Raw genomic sequence first — 15091 nt, 5'->3', positions numbered from 1 at the left:
TATATATACATATATATATATATATATATATATATATATATATATATATATATATATATATATATATATATATAAGGTTAGTGTGTTGGTCTTTTCCCTTGTAAGATTAAGACTATCTTGACGATAGTTTGGCGAGCCCACTCGCCATCCTCAGGCTGGTGCTTTCGGCTCGTGCCAGTGCAAGCAGTGCAAGCATGAAGCTGAAAGTACCAGCCTGAGGATGGCGAGTGGGACCTCGCTGAAATGTCGCCAAGATACTCTTAATCTTACACGGGAAAAGACCTGAACACACCTAGACCCACATACCTGTACCCGTGAAAATCTACAAACAATATATATATATATATACACATGTACACACGCATATATGTATATATGTATATACAGCATTTTAATTATTTTATAAATAATTAATTTTTAAATAATTAATTACTTATACCTAAATTAGAGTAGCAATGTCAATATTCATCCAAAGACTACATTGTCAATTATGAAAGATGATCATGCTAATTCGCTGATGTCAAAAAGTCAAAAGTCACAAAGTCAAAAATGTATTCAAACAAGCCAATAGGTTTGTGTTAATCACAGTATATTTTTTATTGTTTAGAAAGTTTTGTGAATTCAGTTCTGTTGATTAGTTTATGGCTCCGTGTGCTGTATAAACCAGGAAGTGGGTTTGTTTAATGACCAGCTTAAGTGTATTGTGTGATCATAGCTGATAAGTCTACAGCAATTTTCCCAAGCAATATAACAAAGACTGCAATAATATCTGCACCACTATCAGCGAATGCTTCTTTACTGATCTGAATCAAACCAGATGTTTTATCTTAATGGGTCATCTGACATATTACTTGTACTGGTATTTCCTTTGAACTACATTGGTATGGAAAGGTTCTAGTTTCTTGAAGTTCTGCCTGAGTCAGAGCAAATAGTTTATACACAGATATTGGAACTCAGTGTTCCCAGCAAACTGGATGACAATTATATAATGTTCACATCATTTCAGTATTTTTCTGCTTTCTGTATCAAACTGGCTTCATTGCTGAACTGTTATAAGCAATGCATTGGATCTTATTTTATAAGAATAATGTGAGAAATATGTTTAAATTCTGTTCCATGGCTAAATTTTTATGTACATTGTAGTGATGAAATTATTGACAAATTGTTTTGATGCTTGTAACTTTTGGTCTTTCCACCATTCATTCAAAATTCATGTAGCACAGTTGCTGGAATGGTGAAAAATATCCTACTGTAATGTAACAGTATGGGCCTTAAGGATTTGTGTGTGTGTATGTTTTTTTTTTTAAGAAAAAGCACTTTTATATTTAAAAGTTAATATTAATTCATCAATAAGATTACTTTTTTAATGTGAAAATAAACCATTAATTCAATACATGTGACAATATTGTTTCCTCTGGGTTTTTTGTTTTGTTTTGTTTTTTGAAAGCATCCTTTGACATTCAGCACATAGGCTTGTTTCACTTTCATGACACACCTGAGCTGTTTTTTTTTCCTGGCTCGCATCTGAGTGAATGAATCTACAAAGGAACCAAGTCTTTGAGACAAAATGGCGCCTCAATGCTTCAGCCAACAAATTCGGAGGGGTGCTTCAGTCACTTCACACAACATCTTGCAGATTAGTTCAGAAAAACTCTATCAAAAATGGTTTTGAACTTTATCAGTTACCTGGGAGCGGGACTCTTGGAGATTTTAGTCACAGATTGAAAGTTACTGTATGAATCCCAGATTTGCTTTGAAAAAGAAGCTATAACTTTAAGGTACTAGTTTGTCAAGCCAACACATCTGCAGAAGTCAAAAAAGTCAAACTAAGGTAAAAAAAAATCCTACATTCAAAGCATCTCTCTCACGCACACATTAAAAAGAGTTGATGCAACCATGCAGGGTTTTTTTTCCTGCTAATTAGAACTTTATTACTCCCTGCTCCCTGCCTTGGATGCATATGTATCCTATCTAACGAAGGAGAGCCACTGCAAGGCTATTCATGTTCCAGAATTATCAGGAATGCTATGTTGTTTTCTGGCAACGAGCTCCAGAACAAGCATGCAGTGTAACTTTCATTTAATGCTCATTCTGTACGATGTTAAAAGTGACTGGTCAACAATGGTTAAAGTCAAGAGAGTTCCAAATACAGACCTAGTGTCAATGTTTTTCCCATTCCTTTGCAGATATTACTCCCCAAATATTTCATGGATGCTCTCCAGAAAATGCTTTCTAATCCAATATCAAATAAAGGGACAGAGTTCAATGAAAGAACCTTGGCTGGGCCTCCTGAAGATCCCAGCTTAATTTCCTATCTTCCCCATCTCAGGTAGAACAGAGCAAAACTCTATTCTGAAACTTTCAAGGGCATCTGCCAAGGATTTTAGGTGATGTTGAGGTAGATGGGCTGTAGGCTACCATGGCAATGTCTTATCATCCTGTTCTATAATGTGGGACTCTTTGCTTAAATTTATGCAAAAGGAAAAATCACATAGAAGAAAAATAGACAATGTTACTGTTTTTAATAGCCGTGTATCAAATTTTAATTGGCTAGTCTTTTTTACTTCCTTCTCTCCATTATGAGTAGAAGGCATCATTTTAGCAATTTTATATAGCAATTTTAGACCCCATGAATCTTTGACTTGATACAATATTAAATATTTCCAAGTTTCGTGTTATTCTGTCTTAAGCTTTCATTTTTGTAATAGCAATAGTAGTAGGGTTTACATAACTGTCTTGAAATATTTAACAGGCTTTACATTAATGTGCTTTTGTGCAGTATTTGACACAGCAGAATTATCTTCACATCAGCTACATGATCAACAGAGTTCATGGAATATGTGAGTGAAAGACTTATTTAATGCCATACCCATTACACAGCTAATATGCATTGACTTCCTTTCTTTTTCTGAGAACTGGGTGGACATGCAAATGGCTGTGTTCTACATTTGTATTTAGGCATGATGTGTGTTCCTTTAGCTTAGCATGTTGCCTACCCTGGCCGTTATTTATTTACAAATTATGTTAATGGTTAAGGTTAGAGTGTGAGGTGTAAACTGTGTAATTGTTAGCTTAGTCCACAGAGAATAGTGTCTGGAAGGGGCAGGAGGTTGCAAGCAGCGAGAGACAAGAATTTTATAAGACCCTACTATGTGGAATGTCGCAGGGGTTGGTACTCTCTCCTCCCCTATTTAACATCTACATGAGATCACTAATAAATTCATCCATCACCATGAAGTGTAGTATCATCAATATGTCGATGATACCCAATTGTATATCTCTAGTCTTGGTGAATTAAGCAAGAGTTAAGTCTTATTCAGTATCTGGTGCTTTAAGGGCCTGAAACCAACAGGCTTCAACTGAATCCTGACACGATCAAGTAATTCTGGATGTTGAGACTGTCCAGTTCTAGGATTATATCTGTTTTGGTGCTAGATGGGATTGCGTGCAATCTGGTGGTCTTCCTGGATGCAAGACTCCTGCTTGAAGAACAGGTGGCAGTCCTGGCTAGGAGGCCTTTGCACAAGTTTGTATTTTGTGCCAGTTGTGCCCATTTCTAGAATGAGGGGGCTCTTGTTACTCACTGTCCCTCATACCCTGGCTACAGAGGTGGGATTCTACCAGTTCGCACCTATTCGCTAGAACCGGTTGTTAACATTCTAAGCAGTTCAGAGAACCGGTTGTTAGAAGAAATTAATGGCCTAATCCTGTAAGGAAGGCAGGAAGGAAACATTCTGGTGTTGCTTACAGAAACTGCCTCTCTGTTAACCCTTATTACATTCTTGGCAGGACTAGACTTCCTGTCTCTGGAACTTCTCTGGAGGTTTTTTTTCCTTCTTTGCTGGTACTTTGCTTGTGTGGAGTGACCAATCAAAATTACAATGGCACTGAAAAAAGTGACTTATGACCATTTTTCACACTTATGACTGTTGCAGCATCCCCACAGTCATGAGAGGCCAGGCGAGGAGATGCGTGCCTCAATGTGAGTGAAGTTGAGTTGGCCACGCCCAGCCAGTCACATGATGACCGAGCCATGTCCACCCAGTCACATGACCACCAAGCCACACCCACCACCTTAGCCATGCCCACAGAACTGGTTAAATTTTTTGAATTGCACTCCTGCCTGACTACCTTCAGATTGGACTACTGTAATGCATTTTTGTCAGAATATATTCATGAACTGGAATAGAGCATGGTAACAAGGTCAGCCAATGAATAGGTATAGCAACTAAGTCAGCCAATGAGGACTGTTTTGGAAACTGAAACTAGAAGTAGCTTAGGCATGGCGGCTATGTTAAGATCTGTAGCTCTGAAGCTGTTAAGCTTTGAATCTGTCTATTGAAAATGGAACTGCTTCTCTCCTCTGCTGTGTATAATGCTTGCCTGTTGAACTAAAGTGAAACTGATGTCTGTTTCTGAGCTGCTGAAGTTGCTGCTGAAGCTCTGAACTTGTAACATGTTTGCTGCTGTTTGAGTTTGCTCAATGTTGGAGAAATCTATAACTGGTTTGTAAAATCTACTTATGTTTATAAAGACGTTAAATGAAGCATCACCCATCTGTGTTTATTTTTCTGGCGCTGAATTAATGCTGCAAAACTCTGAACAATTGTAGGTGAGGCTACGCTTGAAAAAGTATCTGGAAATTTTAGCTGGAGCAAAATGAAACTGTGTGAGCTGTTTGCAAGGACCATTGGTTACCAGTTTGTTTCTGATCCAATTCACGGTGTTGGTGTTCACCTTTGAAGCCTTTCATGACATAGAACTGGATTATCTGCCTCTCTTTGATTTCATCTTCCCATCCCATTAGGTTTAGCAGAGAGGCATGTTATGGGTACCATTGGCTGGAGAGCTATGTCAGGCCATAAACAACAGGCCTTTTCTGCTGTGGCACATGCACTGTGGAATTGTGTCCTCCACCCCCACCACACCCCCCAGGGGTAGAATAAAGACAGCCTCATATCTTCTGAGCTTCCGCTGGCCCCTTTAGACCTGGTTACGCCTGCAGGCCTGAGGCCCCTAGGGAATGGGTGAACATGTGAGGTTGCTCCCTTATTATTAACATCACTTCACCTTCTTCTTTGTTGTTGCTGTTTTTATAGATGGTCTTAATGTTTTCAATTAATTAATAATGTTAATGGCTTTTAGGTATTTATTCGCTGTTCAGCTTTGTTGTATGCCGCCCAGTCACTTGTTTGGTGAGATGGTTGATCACATAAATTGGACAAATAAATAGAATATTTAAATACAAATATATTAAATATAAATATAGTTTATACTTATATTTTAATCTCCAAATGTACCCACATCTATGGAGTAGACAGTGACTAGAAAAGACCTGCAAGAAATGTTATTTATAAAGGAATACTATATAGCAGTAAATGGAAGCAATCTAAGATGCAACAGGCTAGGCTATGTTCCTGCAATGCAGCACTGTCTTATATGAAAGAAGAGCTGATTGACTTTAGCATTATAAAGCTGGAGTAATGTGATATTTTCCCCATTATATTCAGTTGTCCTAGTGGAATTATCTGGTTTCAGTAAGCTTATGTTGCCTTACATTGTCTCCCAGATGCTGTTCCTTAGTTCAAACTTCTGAAAGCTGTGGCTGCTATTGCTGTTGTTAAGCTCATTTTCAGAGATCCCAAAAATTTATGAGTTCATAAATCACAGAAAGAAAGTATTTTCACCGTGGATGGCTCTTAGTGGCACCAGTACTATCAATCAAAAAGCATGCTGCACAATTTCTGCTTTCCTTTTGCCAACAGATTTTTTTTAAATTATGGGAGGCATGGAAATTAGAAGTAGAATAGCAGCAGAGAAAGAAAAATTACAGAACAATAGGTGAAAGCAATGCTATCTGGACCACACCCAGGCTTTATGTATTGTACAAATGAAGTGTTGCGGTAACACAATAAAAGCCCTAACTAACAGCAGCCTAAATCACATTTCTGCTGCAGCATTTTCAGCATCTTCAAAGAGATTAACAGAGATTTAGATAAGACTTTGTTTCTCATCTAGGATTTAGATTTGCAGAGAATGTTTATACCAATACGAAGGACAGGATTTTACCTTGCCTCTTCCCATTTTAATTAAATATTATTTTTAAAAATGTGTCAAATGAGATACTGGTGACAGGGAGCACTCTACTTATTAATAAAATTGAAGCTTTGCAACACAAGAGCTTAGAATGCTACAGTAGTTCTCTTAAAATAGCCAAACCTGTTCAAATCTGGAGGAATACCTGGATGTTATACAATAGGTCCTATAACTGTCATATCTCTATAAGGAGCATCTCAAGTCAAAAAAGTTTCAAAACTCTTACCATGTTTCCCCGAAAATAGAACCGGTCTTATATATTTTTTTTCCATCAAAAAAGGCACCAGGTCTTATTTTCGGAAGATATCTTCCACTGACTTCACCTCACTGCAGTGGCTCCTACAGCCCCACCCAGCAGGATCCTGCTGCCGGCCCACTTCTACACACTTGCTGCCGCTTGGGCACGTCACCCCTGGCCTCATTTTATCATCAGAGGCCTTCAGGAAGTGCCTCTGTAGCCCAGAAACAAGGTTTGAATTGATGCACGCATCACCCACAGCCTCCATTTTGCCATCAGAGGCCTTCAGGAAAGGCCTCTGCAGCCAATAACAGAGCTCCAGATTGAGATGTGCAAGGCCTGGCTGCAACTGTCCAAAGGTAAGTAGTAGGTAGTAAGTACATAGTAGGCAGCAGCACCTCCCATCCCCACCCTAGCTTAATTTTTACCCATGTGCCTCACCCCACCCCATGCACCACACAGTGGGCGGGGTCTTAACCTGGGCTTATTTTGGGGTATGGCTTATATTGGGCACACGCGTACAAATCAAACTAGGACTTATTTTCAGGGTAGGTCTTATTTTCGAGGAAACCCATTACTTGGAATCAGTCCACTCTGTGACCATATGCGCCTTCACCTTGACGCAGATCAGATGAGGCCTCCAGAGTTGTTGCCAGAGGATAATATTTAAAGACACAAATGTTTTCTTCATGCAGCCCTGTATATATTTTTAAAATACATAAGAAGTAACCACATCTATTCTATTACATTAAATTCTGTCCAGCCCCACTTAAATAGCCATTCAAAGTGCAAGTGTGATCCTTGACTCACAAAACATCCTGCCTTAATTCATCCATTAAATTGTCTTGTAGAGATCAAAACATCATGTAAGATCCTTTTTGTATCTTGACAATCTAATCTTATTCATTTCAGCATAGCGCACTGGAGTACACTTGTTTTACATACCAATGGGCAAAAAAATATCAAGTAACAAAGGATGGGAAAGCCTGAAACTCAGAAGACCCACAGCTTCTCAGAGTGGACATAACAGGGTTTACATAACATCAGGTAATCTAATTTAGGTGGCTTGCTTTGTTGTTGTATTTTAAACAAATTACAACATCAACTGAAAAACAAGATGCAATAGAGGCATACATGATATATAGCTGTACATAATTTTGTATTTTGGTTGGACACCAGGACATAGAGATTTCAGACAGATTTTGACTGGACTCAGGAAATGTATCCTAGTAGTAAGAGTGTTTAACAGTGAAATGAATTTTTGGGGGTTTACATAAAGATTACATGTCCATCTCCTGGGGATGCTGTAGCAGTGGATTCCTGCACTGGGTGGTAGGAATGATTTTCAAGGTATTAATAAAGAAGAACATTTGTAGCTCAGGGTTGATATGAGGGGTCCTTGGTGCTCTTTGAGGCTGCTTGTTTTCATGCAGATGTTTCATCACTATTACCTAGTTTGGGTCATGAAACATCTGCAAGAAAACAAGCAAGCTCAGAGAGCACCAAGCACCCCTCATGATCTTCAAGGACCTTGGAGACAATCTCCCAGGTTCTTTCCAACATCTCCATTCCATGATTCTAATGATTGATGAGTAATAGTGTGTTACATTCTGCATTCTAATCATAGAATATTCCATTCTTCTCCTGAAATTGTTCCAGTCTTGCCATCCATCTTCCCACACAAAATTGGAAGAGGGCTGAAAACTCTTTTCCAATCTAATGAAGCATAGTCCAAGTTGCACTGCACACTATCATATCATCATAAGCATCCTGCTCCAAGTAATAAGGAAGGTGAGAGGGGAAGTAGGATCAGCACCAGATTCAAGCATGACATCCCTGAGGAAAAAGTCCAAGAGCTTCGGATGAAACAGGCTGCATTATATTCCTGGGAATATACAATACAAGAACATCAGTTACAGTACAAGATTTAGATACAGTACAATATATGATCTGAGAATACATTGATAGTCAAATCTGTGTACCTGTGAAATAGAAGCAGGGGGTTTTATTCAAATCTGTAGGAAATAGCCCTACAGGTCTACAAACCATCCACTTGACAGTCTAAACAAAGCTCTTCTGTACTGCTGCTAAGAAATCTGCAAAGATGTGTCCAACAGATATCATTGGGAGATGAAGGATTTCTTTACAAGATCTGTAAGGAAGACATATATGCATCCAAGAATGCGGAAACTCTCCTACATTACTTCTCATGCATTTTCTTACATCATTTAATATTGCATTCAAATAAATAATATAAGTTCTCACTAGCATTTGACATGAACATTAAAATGTGAATTTGTTGAAAAAAAATTACAAGAAACAACTCAGAAAAAACACTGAAAAAGGTAATTAAACAGTTAATAGTTCATTATAGTCTTAGACCAGAGTACAGGAAGGAATACAAGCCATAAAAGTAAATGAAATAAAATAGCTTAAACACAAATTTACATTGACTCCAATCTCACTAAAAGCACATAGTATTTTGCTAAAAATAATTTCTTTTTTACTGTATATATGTATATATATATTTTACTGTATATACTGTATATATATTACAGATGGGCTGGCGGATTTTTTTTAAATTAATGGCTGAATTAACCATTACTGAGAATCATAATAAAACACTGAACTGGTTCAACCTGCCTAGATTTACAATAGACTGTATGGTGACAATATTTGCCCAATGAAGACCATTAAATTGGGTTGTAGAAAATGCCCATGGATATTTAAAATAAGCATGAATGAGAATATCTCTGCAAATCTCTTGTGGATTGGTAAATCATTTTGAAATTCAATGCCCTCCATTCACGGATTGGTAATTTCCTTAACTTCTTCATGACAATGCCATAGGATAAGAGACAGTGAATGTTAGCATGAGAAGGGGAGCAGGGAAACCATTGTAAAAGAATATGAATTTTACATCAAAACAGATATTACAGTAAAACTACGTCATAAATTTGTTTCACTATTTCTTGCAAGCAATTTAACTTTGTAAAAAAAGGGGGGGAGGGGAATAAACGCAACAATTAACTAGATGAGAAACAAAGCTGTATGCCTGGTGGGAATTGAAACTTCGTTTTATTGTTTTTTTACACAAACCAATCAACTGAAATCACAGAAATCGAACAGAGCAACAGTCTTAAGACTTGTATACCCTTCCATAGGGCTTTACAGCATTCTTTGAGTGGGTTTACAAATGCCAGCACATTTCCCTCAACAACAATCCGTGCCCTCATTTTACCGACCTTGGAAGGATGAGTCAATCTTGAGCCAGTCAGGATCCAACTTCTGTGGGCAGAGTTAGCCTACAATATTGCATTCTGATCACTGCATCACTACAGTTCATATATTCCATTCATTCATTCATTCATTCATTCATTCATATATATATATATACAAACAAACACACACACACACACACACACATATATATATACACACACACCTGTGTGTGTGTGTGTGTGTTTGTGTGTAACAAACTATTCTAAAAATACGAGTTCCAGGTAAAACTGAAGAGACAGACACCCCAATCTCTGGATGAGGGAGGGAACTAGAGAGAATGCTGTCAGTCATGCGCACAACGGTTGCTTAATGTTTGATAAAGGCACGTATCTCCTTAATGTTAGCTTTACACTCTGACGATGTTTGATAGATAGATAGATAGATAGAGATAGGTGTGTATATCTATCTATCTGTCTACCTATCTATGAATGAATGATGCATTATGCATTGGTGGCAGACAGTCTTCCTGTGTACCGTACATATCCTTTAAGAACGTATTCATATTAATGTTTGTTGCGTTTTTGACTGATTCAAGGGAAACGCGCAGAAAAACCCAGCTTCTTGGCATTTAATTGCACGCGCAGTTCCAGGGGCGCGAGGCTAAACCCGTGTACTTGCTTGGTCAGCAGCAGTAGGTAGTTTGGGTCCAGGCGCGCGTGTAAGAAAACAAACCCGGCGGGGCTCGCTCGTGATCGCCAGAGACCCCCGGCAGGCGCCGCCTCCGTTTTGCTGCAGAAAATCACGCAAGCGCCCCGGCCGAAGCCAAGGCAGGACATGAATGAGCCAGCAGGATATTCTGAGCCGCGCTACGGCTGCGCGTATCTGGACCCGCCTTGTCTATATATAGCGCTCCCCTCAGTCTACTAGCAGGGCTATCCCTGTGTTCCCCCCCCCCCGCTTCACGGCCGGTTCCTTTTCTATTGGTGAGCTTGGGAGAGCGGCGCTTCCGCTACAGAGCCAGAGCTTAGAAACTTCCGCTCTCCTCCTTTAGGGGGCGCTTGAAACTCGGCCTTTCCAGCCTATGGAGAGTCCGCAACCCGCAGCACGAGAGAAAGAGGCGGGGGAGGGTCAGGGAAAGAGGACGAGAAGCCGAAAGGAAAGGGAGGGGGCGGGAATATTTTTTTTTTCCCTTTCCCCAGACGTCACGTGACGTTCGGAGGCCGCTTTTTTTTTCCTTCGGGACTTCTCGGCCGCGGCGGAGAGGAAGACTGCGTCCGCTCACCGTCGCGCGACTCCTCGGTGCCTCTCGCCACCAGGGGGCGCCGCCTGAGGGCAGGAAGGACCTGGCGGCGCGAGCGAGCGAGTGAGCGAGCGTCGCCGGTCGTCGGAAAAGGAGGGAGAGGCGGGCAGGAGCGGTTGATGGCGCGACACTTTTTGCGCGCCGTGCGTGACGCGGCGTTCTGAGGGAAAGGGAAGGTCGGAGGAAGAGGCGGCGGGGGGAGACACAGAGAGAGAGAGAGAGAGAGAGAGAGAAAGAAACCAGAAGCTGCGAAGGCGGCCGAGGAAGAAGCAACACGAGCGGCGGACGCGGAGAAGGGGACGCGATGTGAAAGCCTGCGAAGCCCGGGGGCGGGGCGGGCAAGACGGCGCTGCCGCCTGCAGCGGGACGAGAGGTGAGAGAGCGGCGCCGACTCCTTTCAACTCCCTCCCGCGCGGTCCAGCCAGTCGCTCCCCGGGGAGGCCCGCGGCAGTTCCGGCCCGAAGCGGCTCTCCCGTTTGGCGCACAGTTTCTGTCAGGGCAGCGGCTTAAATCACCAACTGCGCCCGGGGGTCAAGCAGTTGTTGCTCGCGCCCGCCGGCGACAGGTTGTATCGTTTCGGCGCCAATCACTCGGGCCGCTCCAGATACAACACCCACCGCTCCCTCAGCGGGACACGAACCCAGTTGCTCGAGGCGGCCGCGGCAGAAGGCACTGCGGACCCGTGCGGAGAGGGGGGGGTGCCTCCCCCTGCCGTTAGCTTTGGGTGAAAGTGCGTGCCAAGCCCCCAGTTCTGGAACCCGTGGCGCTGCCTGTAGCTTTCTTCCCCTCGCTGTCCCCAGCCGTCTGCTTTTTGCTACGATTATTCGTCGTCATTATGAATTATAGGCGCTTTGAGCGGCGACGGGCACTTCGGTTTGCTTGCCGGGCGCCAAGAAAGGAAGTGAAGCTGTTCGGTTTTTAATGAGGCTGAGGGAAATTCCGTATTGGCTAGAGGCGGGAGGTTTTGTGAGACCACCGCAAAAATAAGCGCCAGGCTCAGAATAAAAAAGGCTGGAGGCAATTGACAAGACTTCAGACCAAATGGTGGAAGTTAAATCACAAGATTTAAATGCTTTTTAAAAAATCTTTTTTTTTTTAAAGCCAGAATTCAAGTGAATTCTTTAAAGGTTGCTTTAGCAGATTCTTCTTCGCAGGATGTCATTTTGTGTATAATAAGAGCCATCCAGTTGGCATATAAGAAACCCCTTAATACTATAAGTGAAGGAAAAATTGTTCCCGCTAATTACGTTTGTCAAAAGATTAAGAACGAAAAGGTGAAACCAATTTCTCAGAACATCTCTTTATTCTGTGGCTTTGGAATAATTTTAAGTGATGATAATTAACAGGAATAGTGTTTGGAGAATTTACATGACATATTTCCTGTTCTTTTCCATAATCCTGTAATCTATTAATTTAATGAACAGTTTGGGACTTTATCAGTGCAGGCAAGTCAGCATTAAGATAGTTTCTTAAAGGAAACTTTAAACTATTTGAAATAATTGCAGAAGATTTTGAAACACTTAACCATCACAATTGAGCCCAGAATTTATGTTGCTAAGTGAGAAATTTGTTAAGTGAGTTTTGTCCCATTTTACAACTTTTCTTGCCACATTTGTTAAGTTTAAAGTGAATCAGTGCAGTTGTTAAATTAGTAACATGGTTGTTAAGTGAATCTGACTTTGCCTGTCACAAAAGATGGTCACATGACCCCGAGACACTGCAACCATCATGAATATGAGTCAGTTGCCAAATATCTGAATTTTGATCTTGTAAATATGAACCAGTTGTCAAGCATCACAGTGTAAATCATGTGACCATGGGGATGTTGCAAACAGTCATAAGTGTGAAAAATAGTCATGTCACTTTTTTCACTCACCAAACAAACTGTTGTATAAATGTATAGAACTACCTATATATTTAATGTTTATTGTAAGCATATCTAAGCACATTGGAAATATTTTCTATGTTCCTCTGTATAATTATTTCCTGAGAAATCTTGATACATTTATTCAGCAGTCCAATAAAGAACTTCATAGTAAAATTCTTTGGATTATCAAATTAATCTGTGCTAATTCAAGAAGGAAGACTCCGTTCACTCAATTGTGCATTAATTTCCAAGCATATAGGGGAATAGCAATGATAACCACTGGACCAAACTGGATATAGGCAGGTTCTTTAAAATTAAATGTTGTTAGAGGGTTTTGCTTATCATTGCTACTCCCCTATATGTGTTGATTTACTTATAATATAAGGCTTTGTATCCTTAAAAATTATATTCACTTTCAGAGGGTTTTGCAAAGTATGCAATAGGAGTATGCAATGCCTTTGTAAGAAGTCCATTAGAATGCATGGGAAAGTTTTATAAAGATTAAAGCAGCTGCATCATTTCACAGGTTTAAATAGTACTCTAGAAGCTGCTCTTGGCTGTTTCCACATACATATTTACGTAGAACCTGGAAAAGGGCAAAACTGCTTTAATTATCTAGAAATTGGCACTTCATATGCACTCTTTCACATTCTGAAGTACCCCCTTTGAAGAATGTGCATATATCAAATGCACAGTTAAAAACAATTAGAGTTAGGTTAGCAAATATTTCAGAGAATGCAGATCTGTGCTAATGGTTCATTGTGATTGAGCATAAGCAAATTAATAAAAGAATACATGGAACATTTTAAAAAACAAATATTTAATGAGTTTAATTTGTAATTTTAATAAAATAAATCTGATTTGTTTTAAGGAACAAAGAATAGGATAATTTGAGAACGGTTTTGGGGCAACTAAGATTTGTATAGATAATGCTGTCTGAAACTTACTGCTCTGAACTTCCTCCCAGCTAATTGAGACAAAACTAGAAATTATTCTGTCCAATTGTTGCCCATCTGACTCTCCCCTCCCCTCTTTTCTAAGTAAAAAGTTCAGAAGTATCAGTGAGAATGAAAGGGAACTTAGTTTCAGATGATGCAATTATGTATCTCTTCCAGTACTTGTCAGCAATCAATAGCATAATGTATTGGGACAGTTATTTAGGTATAGAAAGTCTATCTATTGCAGTAAATGATTTCTGTATTTTGGTAAACATTATTGATGTTTATATGGGAAGCCAATCATAAATCAAAGTTAAAAATATTTGTTGTTTAAATTATCTTAGATACTTGAGGTTTTTTCTCCACAAGAAATTTAGAAAATCTTAGGTAGGCTATAATGAAAAAGTTCTAATTTCACATTCTTACCTCTTAAATTAGTATTTTATAGAACTATGCATACTTTGGATGTAAGATTATTAATGGTTTCCATTTGTACACATTTTAAAAATAATGTTAAGTCTCTTTAATTGTTCAGGATATTTTAAAGTTCAGGATAGCAACATGACAGTAATGAGAGGGAAATTCTTCCATGTTCTTAATTTATGTTTATGCCTGTACAGTACTATTTCATAAGGGATTAAAAACAGGCAAGTTCTGGCAGGACTGGTATAATTATTTTCTTCTTCAATTCCCCCAGAGACAGTAATAATCGATCCATTTTCCAACTTTGTATTGAAAGTCATGGACTTTAATTTATAATGAATTTTGCCTTCTTTGTATCTTCAGAGTGTTCTATCAGAAATCACAAGTGAAACAGTGTAGTTAAGCTTCCTGGTAGATATTATACATATGATTGTATGGTTGGATTTCTTTAAGTCATTTTGAGAATATAATCAATAATATATTCTGAAATAAAGGTCTGACCTTATTTTTGTTAAGGTGAATCTTATGTTTCCCTTAGTCAAGAGGAATAAGCCTTACGCGCTTTTTTTGTTGTTGCCAGTCTTGAAGATAAATACAATACTGTGTCTCTTTATTAATCTCCAGAATGTTGAAGAGAATCTGAGGCTAACAGAGTACTGGCCTTTTGAGGCTGTTTGACCAGCCTAAAAGGTATGAGTTCCAAATATAAAGTATTTGGGAGTAAGCATGAGCTTGATCTGGCCTTGTACTCCATTTCATAAGAGCAGGAAAAGTTAGGAAAATGCTTAGACACTAAGAAAAGGGGAGGAAATATTTCATCCCCTGCCTTTGGTTTTGGTTGTTCTTTCTAGTTGTTTACAGCTATATGATGAATACACATTCCAAAATTTTAAAACACAAAGTTTCTATATAATTTGTTAAATGGAAGACTTGGATTCAAAGTATTCCAGTAAATCATTATACTTTTTATCTTGAGCAGTGTTTCCTTAAAAGGATGCATATAGACC

The 15091-nt window shown here is 39.4% G+C and overlaps 1 protein-coding gene across 2 annotated transcripts in view; it reads left to right on the top strand.

The window, feature by feature from the left end:
* The first annotated feature begins 10804 nt into the window (after nucleotides 1–10804).
* Nucleotides 10805–15091, top strand: part of REV1 (REV1 DNA directed polymerase) — a 45427-nt gene continuing 41140 nt past the window's right edge. Inside the window, exons 1-2 of one of the 2 annotated variants that reach the window (XM_087938468.1) lie at nucleotides 11101–11229; nucleotides 14709–14773. The gene's annotated coding sequence lies outside the window, so the exon portion shown is untranslated. Of the gene's footprint in view, nucleotides 11230–14708; nucleotides 14774–15091 lie in introns of both variants that reach the window. The other variant, XM_026707547.2, reaches the window with a different exon arrangement.

The sequence above is a fragment of the Pseudonaja textilis genome, chromosome 8 (assembly GCF_049901715.1).
Source record: "Pseudonaja textilis isolate UNSWEBS1 chromosome 8, rPseTex1.2, whole genome shotgun sequence".
Classification (NCBI taxonomy): Eukaryota; Metazoa; Chordata; class Lepidosauria; order Squamata; family Elapidae; genus Pseudonaja; species Pseudonaja textilis.
Note: the sequence above shows the minus strand (reverse complement) of the source record. Positions and strands in the feature narration are given on the sequence as shown.